The 17,531-nt window shown below is 29.0% G+C and overlaps 1 pseudogene; it reads right to left on the reverse strand.

The window, feature by feature from the left end:
• Nucleotides 1–5,411: 5,411 nt before the first annotated feature.
• Nucleotides 5,412–6,581, reverse strand: LOC106320749 (annotated as a pseudogene).
• Nucleotides 6,582–17,531: the final 10,950 nt, after the last annotated feature.

Below are 17,531 nucleotides of genomic sequence, written 5' to 3' on the forward strand. Positions count from 1 at the left end.
GCCAAATAGAACATAATTACCTGAGTCGACCGCATTCACCACCGAAAGAAGATTCTTCTTTACTCCAGGGACATGGTACACATTCTTGAGGGTGATCGGTTCTTCATCATCTCCTTTAATGACAACAGTCCCTTCTTTCTCAACTCGATGGATTGAATTATCAGCGGTAATAATGGCTTCTTTCCCGTCATGACGTTGAAGACTAGAAAATAACTTCTCATCTCCGGTAATATGATGGCTACAACCCGAGTCTACAATCCAATCATTTCTCAAGTTTTTAGTTGTGGGTGTACCTGGATGTGTAGCCTCCACCGTGAAACATTTCCCCCATTCTTCATCTTCCGTATGACTTTTTGACTCCACCATATTTGTTTCCTTCAACTTGACTCGACAATCCCTTTTGAAATGCCCAAGCTTTCCACACCGACAACACTTGGGTATACTTTGTCAACTGCTCTCCTTCTCTCAGTACCCGCCTGCAGAATGGACTGTGGCTAAACAGGCAAGCCTTACGCAAAAGTCGTTGTTAAAAGCAAGTGAGGCGAGTCTAACCCTAACAACAGCAGTATCAAGGAGGGGCCTTGGGCCAACCACTGCTCTCCTTCTCTCAGTACCCACCTGCACAAAAGATTACGGCTAAACAAGCAAGCCTTAAGCAAAATTGGTTGTTAAAATTCAGTGAAGCTAGGCTAACCCTATTCACATCAGTGATATCAGCGAGGGCCCTCCTTGAAGGTGAAGCACGAGGACGAGTACGAGGACGAGGCCTTCCACGCCGCCAAATACCACCTCTTGCTTGCACAGTCCATGTAGTTTCATCGTCAACGAAGATCCTTCCGCGCTGTCTGTTGAGAAACAATGATGCAAAATCAATTTGTCGTTCGAGTCTATCGCGCCCTTCCGCCATCTCCGCTTCTGCAAATTGGTTAACTAGACGGTTAGAATCAATTGATCTTTTTGGGTCTAACCAAAAAAAATAAACCGATTCGAACTAAACCCTAATTTCATTCCTAGCTTTCCATAAACTCATCGAACCTAGTTCTCTACGATCCTATGATCCTAGTAAAAGAGCAATCGGTGGTTCATCGAGATGTTTACCTTTGATACATGTTTACTCTAATCGCTTGGTGTTATGTGAGAGAGAGACGTTGAGACTTTAGAGACACACACGCGAGGCTCTCCTCTGGTTTGGTTTAAATACATTTGAAAACAAGCTGTCCCTAACGGGTATATTTTTTCTTCAAATTACTATTACCTTTCAAAAACGAGTAATGATTTTTGAAACTGTTTTTTTTTTTTTTTTTGATAATTTAGGTAATCCGGACACCCCGGAGGGAACACGGCTAGCACCTAAGTACACCTCCGCAGAAGGCATCCTGGAGAACCGCCCTTTTCACTTTTTTGTTTTTTTGTTTTTTTGTTTTTTGTTTTTGCTAATAATGTAAACTAGGCTAAGATCCGTGCCATGCGCGGAATAAACATTTTATATACAAATAATAATTTATATATTATTATTTATTTAATGTTTTTTAAATATTATGAAACTAGATGTTTTGCCCTCGACGAGGGCTTAAACATTTTTATAAATTTTTGAAATTTTTTTTTGTATACTATCTTCATTATACTAAAATAAATCTTAAAATAACTTAATATTATATTTTTAATTATATAATTAAAAACAAATATTTGATTATATAATTTATGTTTTTAACTTTTTACTAAAATACTTTTTCAGATAACAATATAATATATATATAAATTATCTTTTTTAATTATCTTTTTAGATTATGGATAATTCAATATTCAATTTTTAATTATATAATTAAGAATTTTATTTGATTAATATTTAGTTATATAATTTATGTTTTTAAATTTTTAATAAAAGACTTTTTCAGATAACAATATAATATATACATAAATTATCTCTGTTTAAATTATATTTTCAGATTTTGGATAATTCTTAATGTTATTAATTTTAATTAATTATCTAATCAAATAAATTAAAATTGTTTTTTATTTTTAATTTATCTATACATTTTATTCATTAAGGGTGTAAACGATATTAACCACTCTATAAAATTTATTTGATTAACATAATTATATAATTTATGTTTTTAACTTCTTACTAAAATAATTTTTCAGATAACAATACAATATATATAAATTATCTTATTTTAATTATCGTTTTAGATTTTGGATGATTCAATATTCTATTTTAATTATATAATTAAGAATTTTATTTGATTAATATTTAGTTATATAATTTATGTTTTTAACTTTGTACTAAAAGACTTTTTCAGATAACAATATAATATATACATAAATTATCTCTGTTTAAATTATATTTTCAGATTTTGGATAATTCTTACTAATATTAAATCTAATCAATTATTTAATCAAATAAATTAAAATTTCGTTTTTAATTTTTTGAATTATTTATACATTTTTTTCATTAAGGGTATAAACGATAGTAACCGCTCTAACTTTTAACGTGAGAGCTCGATTCTAAAAATTTACTTTGCAAATAATTAGGTTTTTTGCCCGCGATGCGGGCTTAAACATTTTTATAATTTTTTGAAAAATACTTTGTACACTATCTTTATTATACTAAAATAAATCTTAAAATAACTCAATATTATATTTTTAATTATATAATTAAATAAATAAATATTTGATTAATATTTAATTATATAATTTATGTTTTTAACTTTTTACTAAATACTCTTTCAGATAACAATGCAAAACATATATAAATTATATTTTTAGATTATGGATAATTCAATATTCAATATTTAATTATATAACTAAGAATTTTTATTTGATTATATTTAGTTATATAATTTATGTTTTTAACTTTTTACCAAAAGACTTTTTCAGATAACAATACAATGTATACATAAATTATCTCTGTTTAAATTATATTTTCAGATTTTGGATAATTCTTACTATTATTAATTTTAATTAATGATCTAATCAAATAAATTAAAACTGTTTTTTATTTTTTAATTTATCTATACATTTTATTCATCAAGGGTATAAACGATATTAACCACTCTATAAAATTTATTTGATTAACATATATATATATATATATATTATCTTTTTTTAATTATCTTTTTAGGTTTTGGATGATTCAATATTCTATTTTAATTATATAGTTACGAATTTTATTTAATTAATATTTAGTTATATAATTTATGTTTTTAACTTTTTACCAAAAGATTTTTTCAGATAACAATACAATATATACATAAATTATCTCTGTTTAAATTATATTTTCAGATTTTGGATAATTCTTACTATTATTAATTTTAATCAATTATCTAATCAAATAAATTAAAATTTCGTTTTTATTTTTTAAATTATTATATATTTTTTTTTCATCAAGGTTATAAACGATATTAACCGCTCTAACTTTTAACGTGAGAGCTCGATTCTAAAAATTTACTTCGCATCTAATCAAATAAATAAATTAAAATTCCGTTTTATTTTTTTAATTATTTATACATTTTTTCATTAAGGGTATAAACGATATTAACCGTTCTAACTTTTAACGTGAGAGCTCGATTCTAAAAATTTATTTCGCAAATAATAGTATAGATAATAAAATAATAAATATATATTGAAATATTGAAAAATCGGTAATATTACGTATATAATTAAATTGGCTTGCACATATAAATCAAACAATGACTATTGTTTATAAACGATAATTTTATGGTAAATAAATATAAAATCAATTTTATCCATTCTATATAATATAATTAAATTTAAATGATATTAACATAGATATGAAATATATTTTTAGTAAAGTTGTTCATTAAACAAAGGTTTTAATCATATGGTTTTATGATTCTTGTCATTTTATAGCAAAAATTTAAACCATTAATAACTTTTAAATTTGAGATGTCTAATAGTTTTAGTAATTTATAAATATTTTTAATTGAATGCAAAATTAAAATATTAGTTAAGTTCTCAATATTTGTTCAATGCATATCAATTTATAGTTTGTATTTTATATGATATGTAGTTTAATTAGATGATATATATATATACATATATTAATAATAACACTTATTAAATAAGATTTCTTACTCATGTAGTTTATAACTATTTATATCTTATTATACCAAAAATTTAAATCATTGATAATAAAATTTTGTTTGAGACTTTTAATAGTTTAGTAATTTATACTTTTTTAAAAATTCAAAATACAACATATATGAAAAAAATCTAATTTTTTTATTATATGGTTAATGAAATTGTGTAATATGTTTTAATAAAAAAGATTTAAACAAAAATGATTGAGTGTATACAAATTGTTAGCAAATCTTTGTTATTAGAAATAATTAATTACTATATATATATTTTAATAACATTAGGTAAATATGTAGCTTTATTTAAGGAAAGAATGAAGAATAACTTTTAATACTAATAAATGATTTTGTGATCAGTTTAATGAAAATTATAGTTTATATTTAGATAAACCCATTTAATTTTTTAAAGACTCGAAAATCATTTTCATGATGACACGTGTATGATTCAATTGTTGTAATGGTTCTCTTTTAATATATAGGAGATTTCATTACTAATAATAAACTGGAAACTCCTTTGCCTCCCCCTTTGCAAACCGGAAACTCCTTTTCCTCTGAAACCTCTACCCAGCGGTAAAGGCGAGACAAACAGTCAAGATGGCCACAGTTAGTGACTACCTGATCTTTGGACAGGTCCATGCATATATAGCAATCGAAAAAGCTCCCTTCGCTTCCAACACTTTTCTTAACAACCATTTTCTCCTCATTTACATTGTCTTCTTCCATCACTTTGTTCCCATTCTCACACTTCTTCGAGTCCTCGTTCATTTACATTCGCTTATTTTACTTTTAATTTAATATAATAGCCAGTCATAGGAAGTCTCAAGCGTTGTCTTCACGTCTTGCACGTCCTCTCTGGACCGGATCATATTACCAACTTATCTTTTGTAATCATTATTCCTATTTCTAAAGTCTAAAAGTTCTTCTAACATATCATCTGCTTGAATTCACAATTAATCATTTTGGTAATGTAACAACATGTCTTATCTTTGGTAATGTCTTAAACCTGCTATGATTCGGTAACATTAGTTAGTCAGAATCTCACTAAGCCACGTTAAATTTCTGTGTTGATTTTTTTTTTCTTTTTTGCGATTGTTCGTATCTCTCCCTCCATTATTTCCTTGGATCCATTAACCCTTTCACTTCAACGATAAAATGTTCCTATCGAAAATCATCTTTCAGTATTGTGAGTCATATTGTATGATGATCCAATAAAGATAAAAACCAATTTTTGATATAAGAACAGAACCAAAAGGAAAACTGTCTTTATTTTTCCAACAAATCAGGAAAATTACAAGGCTGAAGAGTTTGTAATATTTCAAAACATAATGTTTTCAACCTGATCACGGGGAGATTTTGATCTCATAGCTCTCAAGACTTTGCTATGTACATCATCCGTTTCAGTTCCAATTAAAATCATCATTACAGAGCCTATATGAAACATCATTTGGAATCATCTACTCTTCTCTCCAAATCCGTCCGGTGACTCTTAACTTGCGCTCTTCTTTGTCACTGCCTGAAAAGAACAAAGCCATGTTTCTAGGGATGATGAGACCGTCGTGACTATCACGGACCTTCCTGTGACCGTCTCTGATGCTTCTGGGAATCCCTTGGCACGTCAGCTTACGGCTGTGAGCTCCAACTTCCAAGCCGTAACTAAACTTCTTAGTCTCGTTCTCGTCTCCCATGAACCGCAGAAACGCCATGTACACCGGCGCTGTCCCCAGCTGAAACGCCTCAAAGTGTAAACAGAACTGTCTTCCAAAAAAGTTGAACACCTAAACCAAAAGCATCAAACAAGAGATAAAGATTCTTTCTCCCATGTCTAGAATAATCATATATGTAGATAAGATAAGATGCATACCGTGAGCATCCATGTAGCATTCTCAACTTCTTGAGGATTAGACTTGACATTAACGGTGGTTGAAAGTGCAACCACTATGCATATCGACTTTATGATCGTCTTTGAGATGCTCAACAAGGGATGGAATGTCTCCCGTCACTGAACACTCGACCTGCAGTGCTGCTCGTGCTTGACCTTGCTGTAGTACGGGAAAATGTCGTGACACCCTGAGCTTTGGTACCGGCATGAAACCTCCAACGATTCCGCAACCTTCTCGAGAGCCAAGCATCTTATGTTGCCGAGCTCGTAACGGCATGTAGGGTGCACGTGTTCTGCACTTGTTGTTTGCAGCTTGAACATAACGTGTGGCCATTGGGACATTATGGGAAAATTAACAAACCTAGATGTCAACGTTAACTACACAAAAGTAAGTTGAGTGTCGGAGAAAGAGTAGAACAGTCGCACACACACCTGATTAATTGGAGGATACATGAGATTTGTGCAAACCGGACATTCGAGAAGCTCATGAACACCATTGCCCTTGCTTGAACGGATTTTTCCAATGGAGACATCCTAACCTCGTAAGCTAAGCCTATCCAGTTAGACTTCAAGGCTTCTTTGTAAGTACTGCCACCAGGAGCCATAGCTTTCTTTATGGCCTATTAGCAATCAAGTGTAATGGAACTTTCCTAGATAAATATACTTTTGCTCTCCTGCAGGAAGATTAAAAAATTGCAAATGTAAGTTAATATAATCAGAAGGAAAACATAACAGTTTTTCACCAAAAACCTCAAAAAGAAAATAAAGAAAATGGTATTTATAGACAAGCAGCAGGTAACATGTTGTTCAAAAGTAGGTTAGGAGGAGGTAGATACTTAGTTCATAAATTATGATAAGAGGCTTTAATTTATTTATACAAGCTCATAAATTAATTTATAAAATCTATTCTTAAATTTCATTTTATATTAAATGATAAATCACTTAATTGATTTTTTCTTAAGTGTCGATCATATATAGAGTTTGAGAAAAAAATATTATAATTTGATTTGTTAATGGATTTTTAATTTTTATTTATTTTATGAGTACGAAAATTAGTTCTAGAAATAGTTTTATCAGTATCCAAATGACCTAAATATATTGCATAAAATAAATTATGGTAATTAAATTTGTGATTTATATAATATATATAATGCTTCATAAAATTATTTTTAGCAATCAAGTATTTCTAAACTATATAAAATATTCCAAAAGTTTCAGTATTATATAGCTTTAAAAATTAAGTAATTTTATTAAAAACTCAATCATGAATATTATACATAACTAATTTTAGTACAATTATCAACACAAATATTTAAAATAGTCATATTTATATTTTTTTAAACAATTATTCTTAAAACAATATTTAACAAAAACACATAATGATAAAAACATATTTTAATTTGAAAAATTATAATAAATGTATTGTTACAAAACATTCAAACCCGAGAAACCGCGGGCATCCACCTAATATATATTAAAAGAGAAACATTGTAATAAATGCTTTTACACTATAATAGACATACTAGATTTTGACCTGCGCTTGAGAAGCGCGGGTATTTTTTGTTGTCCGTTTGATAAAATTTGAATAAATTTATAACTTTTTATTAGGAATAAATGATTTTAAAATTTCTCTATTATAATGTTTGAATTTTAAATAGTATTTTCATATCCAATCCAGACATATAGTCTGTTGTGAACAGCCATGAATTAATCAAGAAGACAGTAGAGAACAAAACATATTGAGGCAAATACCCGTTTAGGGTTTCTTATTATTGTGTGAATGAATAATCTTACAAACCCTTAGACTCATATTCATAGCAGCCTCAAAACCTGATTTCCTTTATATTTTAGGAATACATACTTATCTAGAAAAAGTAAATTTTTCAAATTGTCCGACCCACAAGTGTTGGACTTTTACTGGTGCACAGAGATTTAAGACACACAGAAGCAACATAGTCAAACCGATAGATTCAATAAATCTGTATATAGTCCTATTTTGAACTTAATAAACAAAATATGATAAAAATACGGTAAAACCCAAAACACGCTATTAACGCTATCATTTTTCAGGTTTTTAGGTACTTCTGATCTTTGTCTAAACTTAAATATATGAACCGACCTATCCATGCTACATACTCAAATATTACATGTATTTTACATGTATTTGAATTATGATTCCAAACTGATCCGAACATAAAAGAACCCATCTAAACCTGAATAAAAAAAACAAAAATCTATTTGGGTCCAAATGTTTAGAATCCAAATAACCAAGATAGAAAGGAACCGATCCGAATACTTGAGCACCCAAACCTATTTTCTCATTATATTTTGTGTGTATTTTATAAGTTTTACATTTGTTAAATTTTTATGGTTTAAGATTTATTTGATAGATTTTTTTAACTAATTCAATAGAACATATTTGTAAGATTTCTCATAGTTTTTAAACTTTATTAATATTTTTTATTATAATACATTCTATAAAAATTAAGTTAACATAATATAAATATAATTTTATTTTAACATATGATTTGCGATTTATCAAATTTAATTTTGTAAATATTTGAAACTATATAAGATGTCATGATACAATGTTTAATGATATTATTAGTACATGTATAAAATATGGAATATTATTTTAGCTTTAATATGATTGTGATCTTAGTGATATTAATATCCCACACATATCACAATGATTGTGATCCCACGAAATTAGGAGTGTTCGTTAATTTTTATGGTAACACAATTAATATCTCACGAACATCACAATTTTTTATAGGTAGTTAGAGTTATTAATTATGTATAATTAGAGTGATTAATTGTAGGACCAAAAAAAATAAGTGTAATCAAAAGGTCCAAACAACTTTCATAGGTAGATTTACTAAAACTCATTTCCTTTTAATAGTATTGATGACAGCTTCACAATAATTTGATAATAAGTATGCTAACGCGTTCACACTATATTCATAAACGTGTTTACACAATGTATTTTGCGTTTTTTTAATATAAAGCCCACATACATGGTTCTAATAAAACTTTAGATTTTTCTGTTCGAATAAAAATAGATAACGAATCAAAAGCCAAAATATATATATATATATATATATATATATATATTATTTTTATTGTTTACGGATAAAGTTGAGCAAAATATTCATAAATTTTGATTCGATTCGTTATCCGTTCTGATTTGAACCAAAAAATCTGGATATTCATAACTCTACGAAACAAATCAAATACTAAAATACAATATCCAAAAAAGAAGCAAATCACAAATACAAATAGTTTTAGGAACATATATCTGATTCGATCTGTTAAATGCATATATATATACATATATGTAAGGAATTATATATATATGTTATATATATATTATACTTTATATCAGTTTTAAAATATTTTTATGAATTACATTTATTATATCTGGTACTAGAATTTAAAAAGTTAAATAATGTTTTATTTTTGTAATAGAATGTTATTATTAAAATTTTCAATTATTTTTAAAAGAAAATATCCTAGGATAGCACTAAAAAGTTTATGTCACAAATATAGACTCTAAGAATCAAAATGACCAAAATGTTTCATTAAAGATGTAAATATACACTTATACTTTTAGGGTTAACTAATCTAAACCTTAGGGTTTAGAGTTAAGGGGTGGAGATTTGGGATTGATGTTTAAAATTTTATAAAATAGAAAATAGATATTAAAATTTGGAAATAAAAATTTTAAAAATAGTTTCAAAAATTATTTTCGAATTACAAAAAAAAAAATTTGAAAAAAGTAAAAAACATTTTTGAAAAAAATAAATTTCAAAAAACATTTATAAAAAAGTTCGAATTTGAAAACATATAATCTTAAATTATAAAAAAATTATTTATTTTATTATTTTTATTATTATATTATTATATTATTTTTGTTTTTTTATTTTTTTTATATATCTAGAGTATTAGTATCATTTTACCTATTAAATGAAATATTTTGTTTAAGTTCATCCTTGTGGTCTATTTTTGTGACCAAAACTTGAAAATAGTCTATTAATGAGAATTGCCCTTTTTAAAATTTTATTTTATTTACATATAATTTTATTTTATTTACATATCAAATCGGATATTCTTTAACATTCTAAAACATTTCGGATATCCGTGTCACCGAATATCTAGGTGGCTAAAGATCGAATCGACACGAATGCTTCCAAATACCTAGATATTTAATCTGTGTCAACCCCTATTTACGGATACAATTTTATTTTCTTCATATGAAAAAATGACTGATGTCAACCCCTTTTTTATTTTAAATTAATTTTAATTTTATCTTTCATGTATTATTTTGAACAAAAATTTCATATAATATTAAATAACAATATCTTTATATTTTAGTCAACTATTTTTATATATTTTTTACGTAGACATACATGTGCACCTTGATGTGAGCACCCTGTAACTAAGTATTCAGCATAACTGAAATATCTAATTTTTTTTAAAGTTGAAATATTTTTTCTTAATGCTTCTTTCACTACTGACAAAATTGTAATGAATGATTTGTCTTAATAATTTTCTTTTCTTTTTGGTAAACTATTATCTTTTTATAAACTATAATATGAAACTATTTGTTCGACATGACGACTATCTAAAATTCATAACACGGAAATAAAAATATTATTAATTTTTAGTTTTTACCGAAAAAAACCAAAAAATCAAACATTTCAACCGGATAAACTAAAATAAATATTAATTTAAAATAATAATTATATTTTCGATGATTAAAAAATAAAAAAAAACTTAAAAAATCAAACCAATATCAAGATTAAACATTTTTAATATCTTTTTATTAAAAATAACTAAACTAATAATCACATCCCGCGTAAGACGCGGATTATTACCTAATCATCCTATTAAACAGTTTAGCAAAAGCATACAGCTCCTGCAGCATACTGTTTCCATAGCATATTGGTACTGCTAATGTTAATGCTCTACCAATCAAGGCTTATGTTGTATTTATTTAGTAGTTTTTGCTTATGAGAAAACCTACAAAATTTGGAAACATTATATAAGAAAAACAAAACAAAGGTGTATGTTGATCCGTAAGCAAACATAAATAATATCTCTATAAGACTATAATACATATTTGAAAATAAAGAAAACTAACTTGAGGTATGGTCTTGATATAGAAATTAAACATGAGACCTAGTTTCCACCACACCTCAAGTTTTTTATGGGCATTGTAAAGCACTTTGCAAAAAAAAAAAGAAGAAGAAGAGTTTATTAAGGGTACTGTGAATCTGATTTAAGATGAGTTTGTTAATTTCCTCTCTCGAATTACGACCATCACAGTCAATAAATATTTTCTAATAAATTAAAAATTAATTTAGTCTATTTTAAAATGATATTGATCAAATGTACGTACTATGTTAAGTGGATAAATATTATTTGCAGGTTAACATGATGCCAAATATGATTTGAGAATTGAAGAGTTTGAGCATGTTTAGTTTCACTATCCTGGTCTTTAATCTTGATCAGCCAACTTTGCATTAAGCTTCTCCATAGAAAACTTCTTTTTTTTTAATTATTGATAATAGTTTCTGTCGAAGATTATCTCAGAGGCAATCATTTGTCTTGTTAGAAATTAAAACTTCATCACCCTTTCACAAAGAGAGTCAATAGAACCATTGCAAAGAAATTAGAAAATTACATTGAATCCAGGTAGAGATGAAATTATAGCATTATGAGTCGAACTTCATCTACGTGTAACAGTTTGGAAATCGTGTGAGAAAGGTTAGGGACTTTTGTCATATCTAAATTTTTATTTTATATGGAAAATAAAAAGAAATTAGTTACTAAACTTTATTATGTTTTTATTTTGCATTTATTTATTTGCATTTTTTAATTGTTTTTTTTTTTTTTTTTTGATAACCGAGTGTCCTGGCCCCACCGTGGTGGTCCAGACTAGAGACCGAGTCCTTAGCGGGTTTAACACCCAGACAGTGGTCTTCGGTCTCGGGCGCCAGAGCAAGTCCGCATGTGAATTTCCTGGTGGCCAGCGGGAATCGAACTCGGGTCCGTATTGGGGCCGAAGCTCCCTCAAGACCACTAGGCTAACCCCGCTGGTTATTTTTTAATTGTTGATATATGCTATGTGTCAAAATTTTGTTGTTCATGTGACTTGTGTTTAATATATAAACCTGAACTTTAATTTTGATCAGTCAACTTTGCATTAAGAGTCTCCATAGAAAACTTTTTTTTTAATCATTGATAATAGTTTTTGTCGAAGTCAATCTCAGAAGCAATCATTGGTCTGGTTAGAAATTAAAACTTCACCACCCTTTACAAAGAGAGTCAATAGAACCATTGCAAATAAATTAGAAAATTACATTGAATCCAGGTAGAGATGGATTTATAGCATTGTGAGTCAAATTTCCTTGTGTAACAGTTTAGAAATCGTGTGATCATGTGAGAAAGATTAGGAACTTTTGTTAGATCTAAATTTTTCTTTTATATGGAGAATAAATAGAAAGCAGTTACTAAACGTTATTGTGTTTTTATTTTGCATTTTTTATTTACATTTTTTATTGTTTATGCTATGTATCAAAAATTTATTGGTCATGTGACTTGTATTTTAGTATATAAGAGATTAGAATTTGTAATTTGGGTATCTGTAAATTTAATGAGCTTAGACTTTCTAATTAATGGAGTTTAGAAATAGCATGTTTAGTTAAAGATTTATCGCATCATTAGTGGTACTAGAGGCATAGCCTCCGCGCAAGCGCGGGGTCGTGTACATTGATGCGTTTTGTAATTTTGTATAAAGAATTTTGTCGTTCATTTTTTTTTTTTGAACTTTTGTTTTTTTATCTATAATAGTGATGAATGTAATAGTGGAAGGCACACAACTTGATTAGGTTGATATTAGAATAACCGGTGTTTCTTATGTGTTGATATTTTCATATCTTATCTTGGTAATGATTTGATCAACCATCGCTATTTTTATGACTTCCATATTCAAATGCCAAAGTTCCTTGGATTGATAATGTGTACTTAGAAAGTGGCTAGTATATCATTGAAAATAGTGTAAGGTAAAAGATATAAAATTTGGTTTAAAAAAATTAGCAAATTATACGAACATAAATTAATTTATTATTTTACCCCGAATTAATTTTAAAATATAGAATTCTAATAAAATTGTTTTAAAAAATTTAAGAACTCTAGAGATTTATAAAATTAAATAGTTACAAAATTAAAAAATTAGTGGTTTTTGCTGGACTTTGTTAAAAATGTGGTGGAAAAAAAATCTGGAATATATTGAACAAAAAATAGAATTTGATATAGTTTATGACCTAATATAGTGATCAAATAAAATCTGAGTTTTAATGGTATAGTTGTGGGTTTTCATATTTGTCTTTTCATTGTCTGGTGTTGAAAGTAATTAAACACTGAAATATATATCAAATACAAATAAAGTAGTAACATGTTGCTTTGTAACATATTTCCTATCAGTGCTAACACAAATGCAAATAACATGTTTTTTTTATCTTTTGGCTAATTAAAACTCTTAAACTCCATAGAGCAAAAAAACATTGTCTTGTTGTCGTCAGTAGGATAGCTTCTGTTAAACTATTCAGATTTGTCTCTTTCTTCTTATTCGTATACTCTGTTTTCAGTTTTCTCTTGTGCAAGAACATGTTCTTCTCAACCTGAGACAACTTGAATGGACTTAATGACATCACCAACTTTAACAGCCATAAAATCTTCATTTTGAGTAACGTAACCGAAGATAGCGTAACGACCGTCCAAGATGTTGGAATTGCTTGGCGTCAGCTCACTCACTTTCAGCACCAAAAACACTTGGCTCGATCCTGGTCATTCTCAAACTCCTGTTTTGCATTACATATAATTAAAATATATATTGTGGGGAAAGTTTGATGTCTTACATCTCTGGATCTCCATGACATCGTAGAAATGGCGCTCCACCAAGTCCACAAAGTTCCTGGCGGTAACAGGGGCGTTATAGCCATCGAGGACACTGCAGAAAACACAATCCTCAAGGTTGGGGGTTGTCCTTGATCTTGACATTCATGTACACAGTGGCTCTTCCCTTGATAAGATGCATGTTTATACACTCTGCAGGGACTTCATAAGGGAAGCCATCGACCATGTCCTCTTCTATTCTGCAGAGCGCCACAGGACAGGAAGATCTCAGCTGCAGTCATCAAGAAGGGACTAAATGAGCAAATATATCAGCTTCCTTACTAATCCAAAACCATATTGGTTTTTTTTTTATCTCTCATGCATTACACCTTTGAGTAAACTCATCCACCAATATACTGGAGAATCTCTTTATCTTTAGGAGCAACCACATCTCTCTTCCAATCTTCGACAATCTGTCGCATATCTTGCACACCAGCTTCCAACTTTTGAATCAGTTCGTAACCATGATCCTTCTTCGCCTCAGCAAAACCCGCCACAATTATGCTTTTCCCTTGCTACAATGATCCACTTGCTTGTCTCACATTCTACAACAACAACAACAATGGAAAAAAATACAGACTTGCATACATTCTTATAATAGATCATACTTGCTCTTCATAGCAGATTAACTAACTGACTTTAATCATGCTTACTTACCCCTAATCCATACTTCTAGCCTTTAGACAAATCTTGCAAGCAATTAAAACATTGTTCTAACAACTTTTCTCAGACCACTCTCTGATCATCTCCTAGTTTGACTTACTCAGTTTAATTATTAACTAACCTCTTAAGATGACTAACGACTCTTTAGAGATGTAATGCAAGGTTGCCTCCTTCTTTGACTCTAATTTAATTTTTTCTTTTTCTTTCTCTTTCACTTAAGACTTTGATTCTCTTCTTCTCTGCCCATTGTCTTCACTCTTTCTTGTTTGCAGGGTTTATATCTCGTAATCAATTCTAAACAGCTTTTCTTAGGATATCCAACCAAGTTTAGAAACGCCAAAACTGAAATCTCACGGCACAACTGAAATCAAAAAGTCATCCAACTTTTTGGAAGGGAAAGTGGTCAAACATATTTTCCTTAAGTAAGAAATACCAAAAACATGAGAAGATGTTTAAATTAGGGACTGGCCTGTCTTGATTGAACACTTTAGTTTGTGACAAAGCTGTAGAGAAGACCAGACTATAAGACAAAAACAAAACCGAATGGGAAACAATTATCTCTCTTTCAGTCTGACTCTCTTCCACATATTACTCCTCTTATGCAAAACTCCCAGTGAGGAAATAGACCACAAGTCTAGTCATTGTTTCACCGTTCTTAAGGTCAGAACCTTGCACATGACGAATTTGGCCAAGATTTGCCATTTGATAAAGAGCTTCACAATTAATAACGAAATCATATATAAATTTCTAAAATATAAATTAGCAAATGTAAATGAAAAAACAGGCAGTTTTGAGTTCGTGTTTGTAAGAGATTGAAGATGTCAAACTTCCTAATCATTGTTCAAAATTTCATCAATAGCAGGAATGGATCTGTGGATCACTAAATTCTGTTGGAAGAGTAAAATCATGTCTTTCAAAAAAAAAAAACAGTGATCGAAAAATATGATGGTCGATAGTATAAGACGACAATACCTTTTCTGCAAGGATAAAGAGAGTGATTCCATAAGTTCTCATTTTGCTTGATGTTTCGCGAGTCCAAGAAAAGGAAGAGGAGGCGACCAACGACAGCATCAGACAGAAGTATTTCGAAAGAGGATTTTAGATTTTTGAGAGAAAATAAATTGAGATAGCGTGTTGGTGATGCTTGATTCCATTCTCATCCCTTTCCGATTTATAGTATCTGAGGTTTCGCGAGTAGATACGTACAAAGCTAATGCTTTGATTGTAAAATAGAAGGTAAGGAAGCGACAGAGATGAAGACATAGGGGAAGTTGAAAGTTGAAAGGAAGGAGACGGCAAAAACATATTAGACTCAAGCCCATCTGACGTGTCAAAATAAAATGTTGTAATTGGAAGAATATTTTTAGTGACGTGGACAACCTAAAATTTCAGAATATCTTACTTTTAGTATTGTGATAGTCTCTCCATTCCATGGAATACCTAGTAAATTTAATAATTATATTGTTTTGCTATATAATTAAAACTAAATGAAAAGAAAAGACAACCAATCATTTATTGACACATACATTTAATCTCTTATAGTTTGTGCTGAGTCTTTAAAAATCAACTTTCTCTTGCTTTCATTAATTTTTTTCTACTTTTTGTTTTTTTAAACAATTTAATTTCTGAGAGCTTTTGGGAGAAACCTACCGCTGTTCAGATTCTTAACTAAATATTGTATTAACAAACTACTATATAATACAAAACAAAATTGTGGATTCAAAGTATTCAAAAGAAATTTTGGAATGGAATAACATACAGAACAGCCAAAAGTTGAGAATCCAACAATTTAATGAAAATAACGTAACTTGTAATATAAAATTTAAAATATATGAGACGAAAGAACAATCCATTAAAATCATTATAGACTTATAGTGCATACTTCGATATTGCAGTTTGTTTTTGGTAAAATGTTAAATTCGATATTGCAAAAAAAAATTTGGTTTTATATTTTGACGATGTCAGTGCGTGTACTAATTCAGCTGGGCATTGATGAAGTTCCAATCTTATGAGTTTGTAAACGTTTTTCAATACAATTTTTTAATTATATGACGTAGTCGTTTTTGTGTTCAAAAAAAAAAAAAGACGTAGTCGTTTAGCTATATCAACCGTCAAGGAAATAATATATTGCATGAAAACGCAAGGTAATGGACACGAACTCACAACTATGAATCAAAGTTATTTTAAATTCCTTAAATCATCCAATGTACCCATCATACACATTTTTTAACGTTCGAATGTGATAGCAAATCATAAGATAATAACAGAAGGCAGAAAACACTAAAATAAATAAATTTGGTTAAATCTCTCTGCCAACGAGAAGACGTATATATAAAAGCTTTTTGTATTTCAAAAAATGAATGAAGCAGAAAATTACGAAGGAAAATACCAAAACTAAGAGCATGGACTTTCCCTTTCGAGCTTACAACAAAGAGACGTATACGTAGTTTCTTATAAATTTAAAACCATTAAGACGTAAGTCCAATAAATAATTTAGGACGAGAAAAAACTAGAATAAATTCGTATTCGAACTTCAAGTTCAACGCGGTCTCTCCTTAATAATTTATATATCTAGTTATATAAACATACACATATATATATAGATGCGCATTTACATGTATAAAAATATCCCAACCTTTTGGACTTGATTACTTAGCTAATAAACAATCTCAAAGAATACTTGCATGAAACGCATCAGGAAAGGAATAACACTAACTTTCCCAAACTCCAAAACAAGCTCCTTAATTATTTGACGCACAGGGTAACTTGTTTTGCGGTTTTACAGTACTTGAAAACGATTAGTATAAGGGCTTTTCGCAGAATTGACCTATAATTTAAAGTCAAACACAAAACTAACTTCCCTTTTTTTTTTAAAATTGGTTTTGTCCTATTCACTCCACAAGTTCATATAATTTACGAAAATGCCATCAATT

This window comes from Brassica oleracea, chromosome C2 (genome assembly GCF_000695525.1).
Source record: "Brassica oleracea var. oleracea cultivar TO1000 chromosome C2, BOL, whole genome shotgun sequence".
NCBI lineage: Eukaryota > Viridiplantae > Streptophyta > Magnoliopsida > Brassicales > Brassicaceae > Brassica > Brassica oleracea.